Source organism: Lutra lutra, chromosome 7 (genome assembly GCF_902655055.1).
Source record: "Lutra lutra chromosome 7, mLutLut1.2, whole genome shotgun sequence".
Lineage (NCBI taxonomy): Eukaryota > Metazoa > Chordata > Mammalia > Carnivora > Mustelidae > Lutra > Lutra lutra.
The window spans coordinates 43,774,842-43,794,122 of NC_062284.1; the positions used below are offsets into that span (position 1 = coordinate 43,774,842).

Genomic DNA, 19,281 nt, shown 5'->3' on the forward strand with positions numbered 1-19,281 from the left:
TTTCTCTCTCTGCCTGCCTCTCTGCCTACTTGTGATCTCTGTCTGTCAAATAAATAAATAAAATCTTTTTAAAAAAATCTTAAAGATGCACCAACTTAAAAGTACTAGAACTCGGGCGCCTGGGTGGCTCAGTGGGTTAAGCCACTGCCTTCGGCTCAGGTCATGATCTCAGGGTCCTGGGATCGAGTCCCACATCAGGCTCTCTGCTCAGCAAGAAGCCTGCTTCCCTCTCTCTCTCTGCCTGCCTCTCCGTCTACTTGTGATCTCTCTCTGTCAAATAAATAAATAAAATCTTAAAAAAAAAAAAAAGTACTAGAACTCAGGGCACCCAGGTGGCTCAGTCAGTGAAGCATCCAACTCTTGGTTTCATCTCAAGTCATGATCTCAGGGTCCTGGATCAAGCCTCGAGTTGGGCTCTGTGTTCAGTGGAGAGTCTGCTTGTGGATTCTCTCTCTCTTTCCCTCTCCTTTTGCCCCTCTCTCCATCTCTTGCTTTCAAATAAATAAATCTTTTTTTTTTTTTTAATTAGCTAGAACTCAGAATTGCAGGTCAAGCAGCCTGAGTCTTAGACCTGATTCTGATTATTATTATTTGATCATATGCTTGAGCAAATCATTCTCTCTGTGTCTAGGATATTTCCTCAGTGAAAGGGGTTGAAGGCTTTCTTCCAGTGTTCCCAGCCAGATCCTTTATTACATGTGGAGAAACCTAGCATACTAAGAGGCAGGTGTGGGCTTCTTTGCATTCTTTCCTTGTATATTTAGAAGCCTGATTTAAATTGATTTAAATTCATTTTGTGCAATCTAGCCTTGTCGATGTAGACTCTGACTTGGTCTTTGATTGATGCCTTCCTTTCACTGTGTTTATTCCCTCCAGCTCCTCAGTCTCACAGAACAGTTTCTCCATTTGAATGTCTTACCTTATGATGTTATGGTATTTGGTCTCAAAAATATCAAATGCAATATGGCATCTGCTGGGAAGTTGGAAAATTGGTTGATTATATTCTGGGATAATGCACATGAACCCTAAAGCTGGAACCTGTGACAGGGAAGTCTGCAAAGACCCCTTTTGCTGCTCTTGAGTTCGGTTCTGAGTCTTAGAGACTATGGCTTGTTCAAGGCTGGCTTTGACCTCTTCCCATGTCCCTTGGCCCCACAGTGCTGCCTGACCAGGCAGAGGTGCCTACCTCCTGCCTAGGTCTCTTCCCAGGAGCTCGCTCATGGTGCACCTGATCTCTTTCTCCCCCATCCCATGTGTTCTTCTCTAACAGTCCCAACAGAAAGTGCATGGTGCCTTCTCACCTCCCATGTCTGCCTCTGAGTGGGGTTTAAGCATCTCACGCTGTGAGAAATTGACACCAGAATGGCTTCATTTCTCCACCCTCACCTTTGTCCTATGGTCACACACACATATCTACATATTTTACAAACTCCACGCTTCATTGTGATTATTTTTGCTCAGTCCAATGTCTTCAAAAGAGAGTTAAGTAATTCTAAAATCTTACTATTTAACCATGAAGTTAACATTTCGGGAACTGATTGTTCCTTCATTTGGATCCATATTGTCATCTTGGGTCATTTTCCTTCTGCCCAACGAACTCCCTGGAAGATTTTATACAGCAGTTCTGGCATTGGTATGTCTGAAAAGGTTTTTTGTTTTTTGTTTTTGTTTTTTTTTTAAATTCACCTTCAGTTTTGGAAAGTATCTGTGCTTGATACAGAATTCTGGGTTGGCAGGTTCCACTCTTCTCTCACCTTCTTTCCAGAGAGACATAACTCCTGTCACACTTATCTTTGTTCCTTTGTCCATAACTGGTCTTCTTTCTCTGGCTGTTTATAAGAGTTCCTCTCTGTCACTGGTTTTGAGTGAACTGATTAGGGCATGCCTCGGCATAACTTTCTTCATGTTTCTCAAGGTCATGCTTTGTTGAGCTTCTTGGATATGTGGGTTTACAGTTTTTATAACATTTGGCACATTCGTGACCATTATTTCTTCAAACAATCTTTTCTGTTTCCCCCTTTCATCCCATTCTCCTTCAGAGACTTCTCTTACACACTTATCAGGCTGTTTTAAAATTGTGTCATGGCTCACTGATGCTCTGTCCATTTCCTCACAGTCTTTTTTCTCTCTGTCTAGCTTCTGTCGGATCATTTTGGAGAGTTCCTATTGCTGCCTTCAAGTTCACTAGCCCATCCTCTACGATATCTGGTCCCCCACTCATCCAACCTCAGACATGGGTGTCTTCCTCTCTAGAAGTTTGAGTCTTTTTTATATCTTCCACACTACCACTTGACGTGCTCCTTTAGCTTCTTGAACATATGGAAAACAGTTATTGTACGTCTGTTAATGACCTTCCCTGCTGTCTCGAACATCAGTGTCAGTTCTGGGTCAGTCTTGATTGGGTGATTTATCTCCTCTCTGTGGGTCTTATTTTCCTACTTCTTTGCATGCCTGACAATTTTTTATTTGATGCCAGACATGGTTGGGCACTGGATATTTCTGTATTCCTATAAATATTCTTTTTTTTTTTAAAGATTTTATTTATTTATTTGACAGAGAGAGATCACAAGTAGAGAGGCAGGCAGAGAGAGAGGGGGAAGCAGGCTCCCTGCTGAGCAGAGAGAACCCGACCTGAGACCATGACCTGAGCCAAAGGCAGAGGCTTTAACCCACTGAGCCACCCAGGTGCCCCTCCTATAAATATTCTTGAGCTTTGTTCTGGGACACAGCTGAATTACCTGGGAACAGCTTGATGCTCTTTGGTATTGCCTTTATGACTTGTTGGGTGAACCTGGAGCAGTATCCTACCTAGAATTCATGATTCCCATCTACGGAGGCAGAACTTTCCTGTGTATTCTGCCCAGTGCTGTGTGAATTATGAGGTTTTTGGTCCGGCTTGTGGGAACAGGCACTGTATTCAGCTGTGTGTGACCTCTGAGGGTTGTTCCTCCTAATCCTGTAGGCTGTTGTTTTTCCAGCCTTGAGTACTGTGTTCATATGAATGTGCTGTGCACACGAGTGTACTTAGATGGCTCCTTTCTCAATCTCTGGAATGTCTCTCCGTACAGCTTTCTCCTATCTTATACTCTGCCCTGGAAAATCTAGTCACCTTGGCCTCCCTGAACTCCCAACTCCCTCTTTTCAACTCAGAGAGACCACCAGGGCTCCACCTGGGTCCCCTCTCCCTGCGTCCCTAGAAACTCCATGCAGCAAACTGGGGAGCAACTACAGAGCTCACCTCTACAATAGTTTCCTAGCCCCCAGAGGTCACTGACCTTCATTGCCTGTTGTCCAATGTCTTAAAAACCATTATTTCAACATTTTATTCTGTTTTTTATTTATTCCAAGTTGGTGGGCACATTCAGTCCCTGCTACGCCATGTGGCTAGGACAGAAAGCACCTGGAAAACCAATTTACCTGAAGACGTTTATGACTTCTAATGTTTTCCTCATAATCTAATAGTGTTTGCAAGGCTAGTATATTTTAAACTTTCATTGTAAAAGGATTTAGAAGTTACAAAAGAGTTGCAATTATAGTAAAGAATTCTGGTACACACTTCCCCTAACTGCCCCTCATGTTAGTATTTTTTATTTGTACTTTTTTAAGAGCACAAGTCACGAAAGCTGATGGAAAAAAAAAAAAAAACGAAAAGAAAAGAAAAAGAAAATATAAAGAACAAATATGTTTTAAGTGTTATAGTTTATCTTTGTGAATATAAATAGTATAATAATCATATTATGAATTTTCTTTTCATGTTAATATATATATTAGAGAAGAGGGGACACGGTTCTTCTTTTCACATTCCTACCACAACAGATAGAAAATAGAGCATCTCCTCTCCCTCAGAGAATGTTGGAGGGACCTCAGCCTTCTGTCTTTTTTTCTCTACACTCACCTACTTGCTGGGCAGAAACAGCTCTTTTTTCCCCCCTAAGATTTATTTATTTGGGAGCAAGAGAGAGTGTGTGCATGCGCAGGGGCGAGCCAGGCAGGGACAGAGCAGGAAGGAAAGGGACAAGCAGACTTTGTGCTGAATGCAACCTGATGCAGGCCTCCATGCGGGGCTCAATCTCATGACTCTGAGGTCATGACCTGAGCCAAACCAAGAGTCGGAGGTGCCCCAGAAACAGCTCTTATGGTGAGGCCCCACATTGGGCCACATTTTTGCTAGTGCACAGGGCTTAAAGTGTTAAAAGTTCAGCTTTTGGGAGGTGGGCTCCTTTGACCTCTCCTTCACTTCCTGTCTCCAGTGGTGAACTCCCCCAGGGCAAGGCCCAGCACTTGCTTCTCTTATCCTCTTCCTTCTGCTGCAGTCAGGCAAATGAGACAGACCAGTCTCTCTCCTCCTCCTCTTTCTGGGGAACTGGACTCAGAGTAGGTTCTGTGGGTCCATCTCTCCCCACAGTCAAGTCTGTAGGTCTCTATCCAGGGGAAGAAGGAGGCTCTACCTTGGCTTCAGCTCCAGATCTCGCTCTTCCAGCCAACTGATGAAGACGACCCTGCACTGGGGGTCACTGAAGCTTGCCTGGTCAGTAATAAAGCTAGGATTTCGATTCCTCTTTGCCTGCTGATTTTTCATTAGCCAGTATCCTCAGAAAAGAGGGGCAACTGGTAAGATTTGTATATCCGACGTCACATCCAGACCTCCAGAAGTATACTTTGCATCATCATTTTTTTTTTTAAAGATTTTATTTATTTATTTATTTGACAGATCACAAGTAGGCAGAGAGGCAGGCAGAGAGAGAGGAGGAAGCAGGCTCCCCGCTGAGCAGAGAGCCCGATGCGGGGCTCGATCCCAGAATCCTGGGATCATGACCTGAGCTGAAGGCAGAGGCTTTAACCCACTGAGCCACCCAGGCGCCCCTGCATCATCATTTTTAATGGCAATACAGCACTACTTTGTATAGTCATACTCATGATAATTTTTGTAATTCTCTATCATTGTACATTTAGCGTGTTTTCATTTTCTCACTATTATAACCAATATTGTGGGGTTCTTGGGTGGCTCAGTCGGTTAAGCAACTGCCTTTAGTTCCGGTAATGATCTCAGGGTCCTGAGATCGAGTCCCATGTTGGGATCCCTGCTCAGCAGGGAACCTGCTTCTCCCTCTGCCTCTGCTGCTCTCTCTCATGAATAAAATCTTTAAAATAGATAGATAAATAAATAAACAGTATTGTGATAGTGATCATTTTTATGCATACATGTATTCATAGTTGTCTATTTTCTTCTTTTTTAAAGATTTTATTTATTTGAGAAAGAGGGAGGAGAGAGAGCATGACCAGAGGGAGGGTGCAGAAGGAGAGGGAGAAGCAGGCTCCCCGCTGAGCAGCGAGCCCAACACGGGGCTCTATCCCAGGACCCTGGGATCATTACCTGAACTAAAGGCAGTTGCTTAACCAACTGAGCCACCCAGGAGACCCAAATTATTTTCTTATACCTATCCTTCAGATAAGCTCTGTCAATAGTATTGATGCCTATAACTAATCTTCAAATCTCACAGATAGATTTCCCTTAGGTCTGGATAAATAATTCATAGATTGTCCTCAGTTATGTTTTTGTAGAAAGATCATTTTTAAATGTCAGACTAGCAGAGCACAAACTAGCAGAGAATAAATTTTGACTCTATTATATAAAAATACAAATTTTAGGTGAGATTACACCGCCAATTTAGAGCAAATTGAAAACAAAGCCTTTAGTTCAGTGTGGTAAGTTTCCTGATAACCTTTGACTTTTCTCCTTAACTGCAATATGTAAGTAGCCCAAATAGAAATGAAGCCTCTGGGCGCCTGGGTGGCTCAGTGAGTTAAGCCGCTGCCTTCGGCTCAGGTCATGATCTCAGGGTCCTGGGATCGAGTTCCACATCGGGCTCTCTGCTCAGCAAGAAGCCTGCTTCCCTCTCTCTCTCTGCCTGCCTCTCCGTCTACTTGTGATCTCTCTCTGTCAAATAAATAAATAAAATCTTAAAAAAAAAAAAAAAGAAATGAAGCCTCTGATTCACCTTTTATTAATATAAAAATAATCTTCCTGGAGATGTTCCTATTTTAAGGTACGAAAATTGAGGGTTTTAGGGAAGGCTAACAACCAAATTTCTTTCCTATGGTCTTCTTTTTACCGCTTTGCTTTTCTGTCATGGATTTGCCTCCCTCACTGCCTCCTCAAGACTTACCGGAGACCGGCTTCCCTTGCCCCTACAGGCCCCAAGAAATCTCTGCCGCACCTCTGCTGGGAGCAGACAGAAAGAAAATGGTAGCCAGGCCACTTCCCATCCCCTGGGGCATAGCACGGCACCTGACACAGGTCAGGCACTTGCAAATGTTTGTCCAGCTTCTTAGAGCAAACCCGTGCATCCAGATGTAGGCCGAGCATTCGAGAATGTGCTCTTCCAAGAAACACTGTTCTTTGTGAACTAGTTCCTGAGCATTACCCTGGCTCTTTTCCCATGAGGAATTTGGTCATGAGTTCTGAGGCTACACAGCAGACACAGTGCCAAAATGTCTTTTGACATTCATTTTGGTTTGAACAAGAGAGAGTCACAAGACCCCATTTCAGCGGAGGTCTTTTATTGTGGGGGGGAACCCAAGTTGACTACTTTGAGGCATTGGGAACTACAGCTTCCCATGATGGGGACTATTTCTTTTGAGCTGAATTGTTAAAAGAAGCTGGGTAGAACAGAGGGCTCATTCTAGTCTAGTCTAGTCTAGTCTATCCACCCTGTAAGCCAAGAATCACTGCTGGTCTGGCCTGTGTATGCAGCAAGGAAAGGAGCTCCAGGTGCTAATCTCCCCACCAGAACCAGGAGTCCATAGTCCACACCAGGATAATGTGGAAGGGACGTAGAAAGGTCAGGAATGTAGAGAGGTCATGAGAAAAGAGGTCTTGTAGGCAATGGACCAGGGGATCATGGAAGGCTTCAATAAGGTAGATGGCTTTCATTGCTAAGATTATAAGAATGACCTTTCTAGGCTAACTGATCTTTCTATCTCTTCCACTGTCTTCCTCTTCCTCTGCCTTCTCAAATTCTCCTTCCCACTCCTAAGCTTTCTCACTGGGTGATCCCTCTGACCGTTCCACAAAGACCCCAACGTGCCCATATGCCAAACTCATCTGAGGCCTACCCCTGAGGCTGTGACCTCTGCACTCTGGGCTCCCCCTCACCAGAATGGTCATTTGATCCGGCTCTCCTTCTCCATCACCCAAATGCCACCAAGGTCTGTCAACTCTGTCCCTGCCTTGCTTCATAGACTGGCTCTTCCCTTCATCCAGGCACCCCTACTTTGGCACAAATTCATCCCATCTTCCCGGATAATTGCAGTCTTCTCCAGCCTGGTCTCCCTGACTCCAGTCCTGCCCTTCTCTAAACCAGACATTACAGTGGCGCCATGATGACTCATAAAAGGCCCACCTGGCTTCTGAATCCACCGCGGCTCACAGCCAAGATCTTCAGCAGGCATTCCCCACATGCTGCCCCGCATAGGGTGCACTGTCATAGTATGAAAATCCCGTGTTTCTGTGTTCCACTGGTTACCGCTTGTTCTACATTCTGCATCTGGTATTTCCTTTTTTGGTCCCTCCCAGAGGATTTCTATTTTCTCAGTTCTAATGGTTATTCTCTTTCTTCAAAATAAATGAAGAAGGTTCTTCACTGCAGAGTTTCAAATCTGTCTAACTGCTCTCTCCTTTAATGTTTGATTAATATTTCTTCCACAATTTCTCGAAGGTCCTGCCATAGTTTATTTTTTATACTTCTTAAAACATTCAAACCATAATTAAACAAGAGTTCCAAAGGCATAAAATTCTTTAATTAAGTACATATATCGTCACAAATAACTGTATTTCACACAAACACTTTCATGTCCTGTTCAAAAAACATTACATGAAGTGGAAATTCTTAGCTTAAATTCAAGAAGTTTAACTACCTAAATGATCAGAAATGCATACTCTTCTTATAAACAGCTCCGTACTTGCCTGTCACCTCCCAGCGTCAACACTTACGAATTAACAGACATGCTTCTTGCATGATCACTAGATGTTTTGCTTTCTTTGGCAGGAGTGATCAAGGTAAAAAATGTGCCCAGATGAACTCTGAGAAAAAAAGGCCTACTGTCTCCTGTAGTCCTATCAGAGCATGGAGCCCATTGTGTTTCAGTGATGAGTGGCTCAACCTGTCTCCTGTTCCCCAAGTACAGTCTGGGCATTAAAGCGTGCTCCGCAAATGCTGTGGGGCCAGGGAGAGGTACAGTGCTGATATTTTTACAGCCAGGCACGCTGTTTCTAACACAGAACCAAGATACCTCTCCTCAAAAAGAATAATTGCTCTTCCCTGCGTGATGTTAAAAGTTTGGGGTCTTTCCCCAAATATCAGTGTCTCTCTTTTTAGTCCAGTCATCCAAGACTTTATGCTGCAAACATTTATGTTCTCCCACCTTTTCTAGTACTTGCCATGAGAAATCCAGTGACAGGGTCAGGTGCTTCCTCTCCTTGGTCCTAAAACTCCATCTTTCCAAACTCAAGGAGACTCCTCAAGGACTGATACTATGAGACAGTGAATCAATTCTACCTTATCTTCTTCTTCTTGAGAATACCAACATCAGCCTATCAGGGGTAACCTGAGTTTCCCCTGCTGGACACGGACTTTGCGCCCTAGCACCATGCCTGCTCACAGTTGGTACTCAGTGCGTGCTTATTCAGTGAATGGACACGTGAACACAACTATGACTCAGCACAGACCATTTCATATGTGAAACCCAGCCTCCTTGGTCATTCAGGACCATGTTCACCATGGCTGGGTTAACATGACTCCAGATTAACCAATGACCAGATTCCAAGCCTATGGAGGCAGGAAGACAGAAACGCAGACTTTCTGCTTGAACCACGAGGCTGTGATTTGCCTGTGTAAAAAATGACCATGAGAACTCCTGACATCTCCTCTTTTTATCCCTCTGTCCCCTAGAGCCCATGTAGGAGAGGTGAGCTGCTGTCATTTACCAGGCAGGCTGGGCTCAGCAGCTTGATGTTGGGTCATAGGTAGGGAACCATAAACTGTGCCAAAAGTCTGGGACCATTGTCATTGTTTGAAGTTTCTAGAGGCACCTCTCTAGACAGGAGCTGGCTCCATGCGGGAACATTTCCCCAACACCTCCTGCCAAAGACCATCCCACTGATGGATGCTGAAGGCTATAAGCAGTGGAGTTGCTCAGTTGTAGGCTGCCATCCAGCTGAGCTGTCCTTTTCGACTCTGAGTTGTCTAGCAGAATGTAGGTGTTAGACGAGTCCTAGTGGAGTCAGTTGGATGTGCCCATGGCCTCTGCTCAGCCTCCTGCTTTCCTCTAGTCATGGAGTCCACAGAAAGTAAGGCTTCTGGTTGAGTCTTGCTCTGTCACTCCTGCAGAAGAGGTTAAGCTAGCAGATGCAATTTCATAAGCCCAGGCTTTGTTTTAAATGGTAGCAGGTTGGGCGCCTGGGTGGCTCAGTGGGTTAAGCCGCTGCCTTCGGCTCAGGTCATGATCTCAGGGTCCTGGGATCGAGTCCCACATCGGGCTCTCTGCTCAGCAAGAAGCCTGCTTCCCTCTCTCTCTCTCTCTGCCTGCCTCTCCGTCTACTTGTGATCTCTCTCTGTCAAATAAATAAATGAAATCTTTTAAAAAAAAATAAAATAAATGGTAGCAGGTTGATAGTCACTAATGGAGCAATTGTTGAGCACCTACTAAGTGCTCGCCAGGCTGGAAGGGCACATTCGACCTAGCTCCCACTCTCGCATAACTTGCATCTTCACATGACCTGGTGATTAACCCTGTGATGGCAAAAATGTAAAATGGTGTGTGTTCTACCTTTTTTCCTCTTCAGGTAATAGTCATACACAAAAGTCCATCTACCACACAAACCAACAAATAGTTACAAAGTGGACGCTGATAAAACCATGACCAGGTCTAGATTGAGAATGTTTGCTAACCCCGCAGATGCCCTCTGTCTGCTTCTCCCAGATCAAAAGCAGATCACACACCCACTCCCCTTTCACAGGACCCACTCTCCTGCCTTTTGAAGTAATCACTTTCTTGCTTCTCTTTTTGTTTCCCCCCCTGTGTCTGCATCCCTGAAGAATGTAGCTAATTTGGCGTGTCCTGGGGATGGAGTTCTCCTCTACACATTCCTTAGCATCTGGCTCCTTTCATTCAAACTATTCTTTGTGAAATCCATTCATCTGGTTTTCCAGGCTTATTGTTTGCTCACTTTAATAGCCGTTCATATTCCATCATATTAATATACGACAGTGTTATCTCTTCAACCCTGATGAGCATCTGTATTGTTCCCTACTCTTACCTGCACACTGGGGTCATGTGCTATGTGTGTGTGCTCAGCTTTAATGGCGGTTGCCAAGTTCTGCTCCACGTGCTTCCATCCTTAGTATATGTGAATTTCTGTAACTCTATATCCTTACAGGTGCTTGATACTTTTTTTTTTTTAAGTTTTTGCTCTATCTTTTCACTATGAAATGCTATTTCATTGGGATTTTATGTAACACATCCCTGACTACTACAGAAACCCAGAGATGTTTTACATATGCTTTTGGACTGTTTGAATTTCTTCGCCAATAATGTCTATTATCTATTTGCCCATATTCCTATTGAGTTGTTTTTCTTTTTCTTAATGATTCATAGTTACTTTTGTATTCTGGATACTAATTGTTTCATGGTGATTACAAATGGGGCACATGTCTTCCCTTAATTTTTATTTTTGGTGTGGTTTCATGAAGAAATTCCTAACTCTACAATGTCATCGCGTTTATTAACCTATATTTATGGTTTCTGCATCTTCAATCTTGGCTAAAGAAACTCTTTCCCACATGAAGGTCATAAACATTTCATATTGTCTTCTAAACATTTTATAACTTTCCTTTCACTTTACTTTTAATTTTAAAATAATTGTAGACGCAGGAAGTTGCAAACATAATGCATGGAGTTGTTCCGTGAACACTTCCCTCAGCCTTCCCCAATGGTGGTATCTTATCTAACTATAGCATGACATAAAAACCTAGAAACTGACACTAGTAAATACTGTGCACCACACTACAGACCTTATTTTAGTCTTCCCCAGTTTTTATATGCACACACGTGTGTGTGTGTGTGTGTGTGTGTCTTTGTGTGTATGTGTTTTTTTTAATTCAATTTGATCCCATGTATAGATTTGTCTTTCATTGTTCAGTGCTTAATCCACATGGAGTCCAAAATGGAATTGCTTTTGGACATAGTGTGAGATAGGGATACTGTCTGCCCCTCCTCCTCATGGATAACCAGTTGTTCTAGCATCATTTATTAAATAGTCCATCCTTCCCCCCATGGTTAAGCAATGTCTGCTTTGTACTAAATCAAGTTTCCACATATGTTTAGGTCCATTTCTTATCTCTCCTACTCCATTGGTTTATTTATCCCTGCTCCTGCACACTGTCTTAATCACTTTCTATTAATATCTTGCTGTGTGGCAGTATAATTCCCAATACTTTGTTCTTCTTCAGGAGTGTTGTGGCTACACTTTGACATTTTCCTCTTCAGTATAAATTTGGAATTGGTTTTTCAAGTTTTATGGATGATCTTGTTAGGATTTTTTTTGGAACAGACTTGAACTGCATTGTGGAGAACTGACATGCTTACAATAGTGAATCTCCCTATCCAAGAACATGATTTATCTCTTAATTTATCTAAGTTTTGTTTAATGTCTTTTAGGAAATTATTGCAATTTTCTCCATAAAAAGCCTGAATGTATTTGGTTAGATTTATTCCTAAGTAAAAGTACTTTGCATATTTTGTTTCTCTTATAAAGCCTATCATTTCAATTATATTTTCAAACTGATTGTTGGTGGCATGGTGGATATATAATTGAATTTTGTGTGTTGATTTTTTATCAATATTGCTAAAATCTCCTATCTTAATAATTTATTTATAAATTCTTAAGATAAATTCTTATCTTAAGATAATTCTTAAAAAATTTTGGGTTTTCGGGGCACCTGGGTGGCTCAGTGGGTTAAAGCCTCTGCCTTCGGCTCAGGTCATGATCCCAGGGTCCTGGGATCGAGCCCCGCATCGGGCTCTCTGCTCGGCGGGGAGCCTGCTTCTCCCTCTCTCTCTCTGCCTGCCTCTCTGACTACTTGTAATCTCTGTCTGTCAAATAAATAAATAAAATCTTTAAAAAAAAAAATTTGGGATTTTCTGAGGAGATAGCCATGCAGTCTGCAAATAAGAATGGTTTTATTTCCAGGGTGCCTGGGTGTCTCAGTGGGTTAAAGCCTCTGACTTCAGCTCAGGTCATGATCTTAGGGTCCTGGGATCGAGCCCAGTCAGGCTCTCTGCTCAGCAGCGAGCTTGCTTCCTCCTCTTTCTCTGCCTGCCTCTCTGCCTACTTGTGATCTCTATCTGTCAAATAAATAAATAAAATCTTTAAAAAAAAAAAAAGAATGGTTTTATTTCCAATCCTTATTCCTTTGATTTCTTCTTGTTTCACAAATGGCCCAAACAACATTAAGAGAAATAGTGACGGCACACCTCCTTGCTTGAATTTGTTTGTAAAGAGAAAACATCTGACATAAATACACTGTTTACCATAATCTTTAACAGTTGCCTTAGATGAGGTTAATAAATTTCTTTCTCTTCTAGTTTGTTTATTTGTTCATCATTTTTTTTAGCATCCCCAACCTTCCTTCTCATATATTTTTTTCTTCTTGCTTATGTATATCCTCTAAAATCTCCTTTTATTAAAAAAAATCTCTTGGGGCACCTGGGTGGCTCAGTGGGTTAAAGCCTCTGCCTTCAGCTCAGGTCATGATCCCAGGGTCCTGGGATCGAGCCCTGCATCGGGCTCTCTGCTCAGTGGGGAGCCTGCTTCCTCCTCTCTCTTTGCCTGCCTCTCTGCCTGCTTGTGATCTCTCTCTGTCAAATAAATAAACAAAATCTTAAAAAAATAAAATCTCTTGCTGATAACCTGCCTTGACTTTTATGTATCTGAAAACATTTTTAGTTTACTTTTGCTCTAGTTCTTAAAAGAAAGGCCAATGCATAAAAGTCTATGTCTTTTCATTTTTATTTTTGTAGTGTAATGTATTTTAATAGCAAACTGACAGGAACTGCACAGAAGACAGACAACATTAGAAACATGTGTTTGCATGTCGGAAAAGTGTAGTGCGATGGAATCTGCTGTATGATAAAAATGCTACAAACACCCATGTAGTTGCCATCAATAAACTTACTTGTTTAAAAAAAAAAAATCCAAGTGCTGGCATTGTCCAGAAAAATGTAGCAGGTTTATTTATAATTATTATAAAGCCAAACTGCTGAAACATGTTCACTGAAACATTTTGACTTGCATGAATGCTTTATGCTTCCATATTTATATTAAAAATTCACACACAAATGAAAATGGAAATCTGCCAATACCTAATGTCTGCCCCCCTGGTTTTTCACTTGCAATCATATACTTCCGTACCTTTTGACCCCATGGAAAAAAAAATTTAACGTTCAGAACTACAAATAACAGGAAAGAAGCGAATTTTTTCTTTTTATATATACAGAATGAAATATTTTCCATCATAGTGGATTCTTAAGCACATTCTCCACGTATGCAGCGTGCTAGCTGGATGTCTTTTGGCATAATTGTGACACATTTGGCATGGATAACACGCCAGTTGGTGTCTTCAGAAAGGTTCGCCAGATAGGCCTCACTTGCCTTCTGCAAAGCACCCATAGCTATATTCTAGAAGTGCATATCTGTTTTGAAGTCCTGAGTGGTTTCTCACACCGGCCGCTGGAAGGGAAGTTTGCAGATCAGAAGTTCAGTGGACTTCTCATAATGTCTAATTTCACGGAGTGCCCCCATACCAGGCCCGTAATGATGGGGCTTCTTCACCTGTCCAGTAGAGGGCGCATTCTCGAGAGCAGCTTTTGTACCAGTGGCTTCCTGGGTGCTTTACCACAGGCGGGTTTGTGGGCAGTCTGCCTTGCACCAGCCATAGTACGGAGACCTCCTTACTTACCCGCCCCCACCCCCGCCACCTTCTCCTTTGGCTGGAGCTCTGTGAGCTAGAGACGGCACTGGCATTAATGAGTGAGGGTGGCGTGGCAGTGGCTGTGAGCCTATGTCTTGTAATTTTATTGAGATACAGTTCATATACATAAAATTCACCCATGTCAGGCATGCAATTCAGTGAGTTTACCGAGTTGTGGTATACACAACTGGTATATACAATATACACAACTGTATATACAATATATGTATATACAATATACCAATTGTATATGCATACATTACCATGCATTACCATAATTGAGTGTTAGGATTTTTATATTATCCCCATAAGACCTTTAATGCCCATTTACCCCACTCTCAGGCCCAGGCAACCACTAGTTTACTTGTCTCCAACAATTTGCCTTTTATGGACATTTCATATAAATGGAGTTATATAATATGTGGTTGTATTCCGTTGTACGAAAGTAGTTCATTTGATTTATCCACTCACTAATTGGTTGTTTCCACTTTGGGCTATTATGATTGATAATGCCATGAACATTATTCAAGTCTTTGTGTCAACATATGTTTTCATTTCTTTGCGAGTGGAAATGCTGGGTCATATGGTAAATTTAAGTTTTGAAGAAACTGCCAGATTGTTTTCCAAAGTAGCTTCCCACCAGTAGTAATATTTGAGGATTTTGACTTCTCCACATGGTTGCTAGCATTTGTTATTGTCGATCTTTGATGAGCCATTGTGGTAGGTGTGAAATAGTAGCTCATTGTGGTTTTGATTTGCATTTCCCTAATGATTTTGAGCATCTTTTCATGTGCTCATTTGCTATTTGGTTATCTTCTTTGGTAAAGTGTCTATTCAAATCATTTGCCCACTTTTTAATTGGGTTGTTTATCTTATCATAGACTTGAAAGAGTTCTTTGTATATTCCAGATACAAGTCTGTTATGGATTGAAAAATCCCATGTTGAAATCCTAATCTCCAATGTGATGATATTAGGAAATGGGATGCTTGGGAAGTCATAAGGACATGAGGAAGTCATCTACCCATGAGAGTTGAGTCCTCATAAATGGGATTAGGGTCCCTATATAAAGAGACCCCAGATTGCTTTCTAGCCCACTCTCCACCATATGAGGATACGAGAAACCAGCTGTCACCAGAACCTACCCATGCTGTATCTCCTATCTCAGACTTCCAGTTTCCAAAACTTGGAGAATAAATTTCAGTTGTTTGTAAGCTACCCAATTGATGGTACTTTGTTATCGGAGCCCAAACTAAGACAAAGTCCTTTGTCAGATATGTGATTTGCAAGTATCTTTTTCTCAGTCTGTGTCTTGCCTTTTACTGTGAGTATATGTGTCTTGGAACTTTATCTGTGGCATTCAGTGAAGCCTGGATAGACATTGCATTGTTCCAGAAATGAATTGTGTTTGGTTCTCTCAGTCACCCGGGGCATTTGCTTGATCCAAGATGACTCCCCCACCAAGTTTACTTTCTAGACAATAGGAAAAGGGAGAAGGGCAGGACACACTTCTTAACACTTCCAGAGCAAATGAGGAAGCTACACACCCACTCCCACTCGCAACCCCAGAACTTAGTTGGCCGTAAGGAATTGGGAATGTAGCGTTCCCTTGGTGGCTATGTGCCCAGCTAAAAATCCTATGCAAAAGTGGTATCACACAGTCCAGTCAAAAACAGACTCACCTTCGAACTCAGTTCTGTATGATTCCAAAGCCAAGCCCTTCCCACTATGTTATGCTGACTTCCTAGGAAGGAGCCAACAGGAAATTCTTTTTAACAGGCTCCTAAGAACCTTCAGGTCCCCCAGTCAGTAGGGGCAGAGCCAGAGCCAGAGCTCTGGGTACAGACATGGGTCTTCTCAAAGGATCATGTTCCCACTACATCATTCTGCTCTCTGGACTATTCCTGGAAGGAGATTTGCAGGGTAATCTGGGTGCACTGAATTCACTGAGTATTTTCTAGAGAGCTAGTAATTATCCTCCCAAACTTCATCCCTTCTCCTCTTTCCAGAGAACTAACTTTGTCCTGTGGCCCAGCATTGGGAATTTTTCCACCCTGCTTTGTGGCGCTCATCCCAATTTTGTGGCCCCCTGAGCATTCTCTAAGCCATAGGACCTGAAGGCTGAGAGTTAGCCCAGAGCCTCCCTGCTCCGGACCCTATTTGGAAGACGATGCCCCTATTGGAATGTTCATGGTGATGGTTAGTTAGAAAATCCACTGGCCGGCAGGCTGCACATAGAATCATCTATTTTGGCTGAGAGGGTGACTAAATTTGAAAATTATTGTTTCTTTTCTTTTCCTTTGAAGATTTTTGCAGATGTTTGAGAACCAGCTAAGGGGAGAAATGTCCGATAATTTCAAAAGCAGGTTCCTCACATTGACAGAGTTCCTACTGGTTGTATATGTCTGCTTTGAGTTCCCTCCGCTTCGCTCTTTTGTCTTAGGTATATATACCCTGTCTGGTCTGTTTCAGGGGCCGTTGATGTCTCTCTAACCAGAGATGACAAATTCCACTCAGTGCCAAAAAAACATTTAGAGAGGCTGATTTCACGTGGCATGGATGCTGTTGACTAAATGAAACAATGGGAACTGCTCAAACCAAGGAAATAATTTTGTATCGGTACAAGACAGACAATCATGCCTTTTTCTTACCACCTTCATTAGGTTATTACCATAGTCCTAAAACCTGAGGCCATAATGAACTTGACTTACCCAGTAAGAAACTCTACCATTTGAGATTATTCATCTCTCACCAGCATACTAGAATCCATCCTCTGAGCCAGTAGACAGCACGGGGTAGGTGCTGTTGGGGTGGGGGAAGCATAAAAGAATTGGAGGACATTCCTCAGTTCAGCAAATATTTATGTGGCCCTCCCATGTGGCAGGTGCCATTCCAGGCATCATGAATAAAACAGTCATTCCCCTCCAGGGAAACGTGGTTGCCTCTCAGAGTTAGCCAGGCCAATAAATAAATAATCAGAGCAAAATACACTAGTGCTCTCCCAGAAGAATGAAATGCCAGTTGGGGAAACTACCCCTCTTCCCCCTGTCGAGAACTCTAAGGTCAGGTCAAGGGCTGGAATATGGAAAGAGCATCCATGGCCTGGGGAAAGGATTCAGAGCCCTTCCAGGAATTAAGTATTGTGCTGGAGGAGGGTAGAGAGGCAGGGAGACACATTTGGGGAAGCAGTGTGCTGGCTTGTCTCTGGCCTCTGTACACCCATTCTCTGCCTTGCTAGACTCTGCTCTTGCCCGGTAGGCCGACCTGTAGGGACTGTGTCACCTGGGGGTTCACACCACTGCCAGCCAGCTGGGTTGGACCAGTAGGAGGCCCCAGCAGAAGAGCAGATAGAGTATGGAGAATGGGGTTGGCGTATTTATTCCTGTCACCCACCTGCTCCCTCCCCTGCAGGGCCTGATGCTGGTGCTAGCAGCAGCCGCATTCTCTACCAGGCGGTCCCTCCGCTGTGACTCCAGCTCTGCCCAAGTCCCAGTAACACTGCTCTTCCTTTTAGGCCCAGAGGTGGGAGCATCTTCCCTCTGATGAAGCCTTAGAGGTGGCCCTAGTGGTCCCCTTCATTTTACCACCCTTTCTGCAAACAGTCCCTTCATTAAACTCTTCAGTCGACCTTGAGGGGTGGAATTTACATGTAACATTGTATATGCTTAAGGGCACGAGGTATTGATGTGATACGTTTTTGTACTGCAGTCAGCTTTGCACGGTAGCTTTAGCAGACACCTCTTGCATGTCACATAATTGTCATTTCTCTTTTTGTAGTGACAGTACAACGCTTTGTTCTTGTTTTACAACGGCAGTAACAAACTATTTTTTTGAACCCCTGAGAATTATCAATTTAAATAAGCCATATTCAGAAGACCATATACCGTACCATTCCATGTGTATGAGATGTCTGGAAAAATAAGTCTGTAGAGGCAGAAAAGCAGACTAGTTGCTGTCTGGGGCTAGGGTGTAGAGGGCGAGCAACTACACAGGTGCTTGAGGGGTCTTTCAAGGGTGCTGGATTGTGGTGATGGTGGCACAATTCTGGACGTGTCTCAAAGATCACTGAATTGTATACTTAAAATGGGCAAGTTTTAGAGATAAATTACACCTCGATAAAGCGAGTAAGATTATTAAACAAAATGAATCAACAATATACAAAGTTTGGAGAATAAGGGAAAAAAAATCACCCGTAATCCTTCCGCCCTAACACAACTGTTATCATTTCTTCACATTCCATTCTAGTTGTTTATTAACCGTATTTGACAATTATGAAAACAACAAGAGCTCACAGTTACTATGTGCTACCCAGTCGAGGTGCCAGGTTGAACACAATATACATCGCCTCATTCAGTCCTCACAATGCATCCTGAGAAAGTTACTATGATTATCATATTTTGTTAATAAGGGACCAGAAGCTCAATTGCATAATGTATAGAATTGTCGATCACTATGTTGCATACCTAAAGCTAATATAAATTGTATGTCTACTATACTTTAATTAAAATAAAATAATTAAAATAAAATGAAACTTGAAGCTCAAAGAGATTCCCTGACTTGCTATATAATTTTTTTACCTTGCTACAGTCTGAATTCTTTTTCTTTCATAGTGTTTCAGAGTTCCTTATTATTTTATTTTATTGACATAGAGTTGGCATACAGTATTTTATTAGTTTCAGGTGTCCAGCGTTTATTCAACATTTTTATACCTAACAGAGTGATCACCACAATAAATCTAGTTACCATCTGTCACCAAACAGAGCTATTACAATGTTATTAACTATATTCTCCATGTTATCCTTTGCAGTCTTGATTCTTCTAATGTCTGCAAAAACAGTTTATTGGGTCTGCATGCCGCATAATCCTTAACTCTTTCCCCTTCTACAACATGTAGAGTGTCCCATAAAAAAATGTGATGAATGTCTTCATTATAAAAAGCTTTATCTATATTGAACCTTATCTTCTCAGGATTCTTTTCAAGAAATTGGGCCAAAGGAACAAAATAATTTTAAAATTTCTTCAAGTGAAATCAGTTTCCAAAGGGCTGGGATTAATATGCCTACCTGTCAATTTCGTTCTCTCCTCACCCCTACTACATATGCCAGGTTTTTAACGTTCTGCTTAATTTAGTGGATCTTGTCCTTAATCTAATTTGCATTCACTTCACTACTAAAAAGGTTGGACTTTTTACCCTATCAGCTGAATTTTCTTTTACAACTTATCTATAACTTATGGATATGACTTAAGGACGTG

The 19,281-nt window shown here is 42.3% G+C and overlaps 1 pseudogene; it reads right to left on the bottom strand.

Moving 5' to 3' along the window:
* Positions 1-13,471: 13,471 nt before the first annotated feature.
* Positions 13,472-13,995, bottom strand: LOC125104737 (histone H3.3A-like; annotated as a pseudogene).
* Between the last annotated feature and the right edge of the window lie 5,286 nt (positions 13,996-19,281).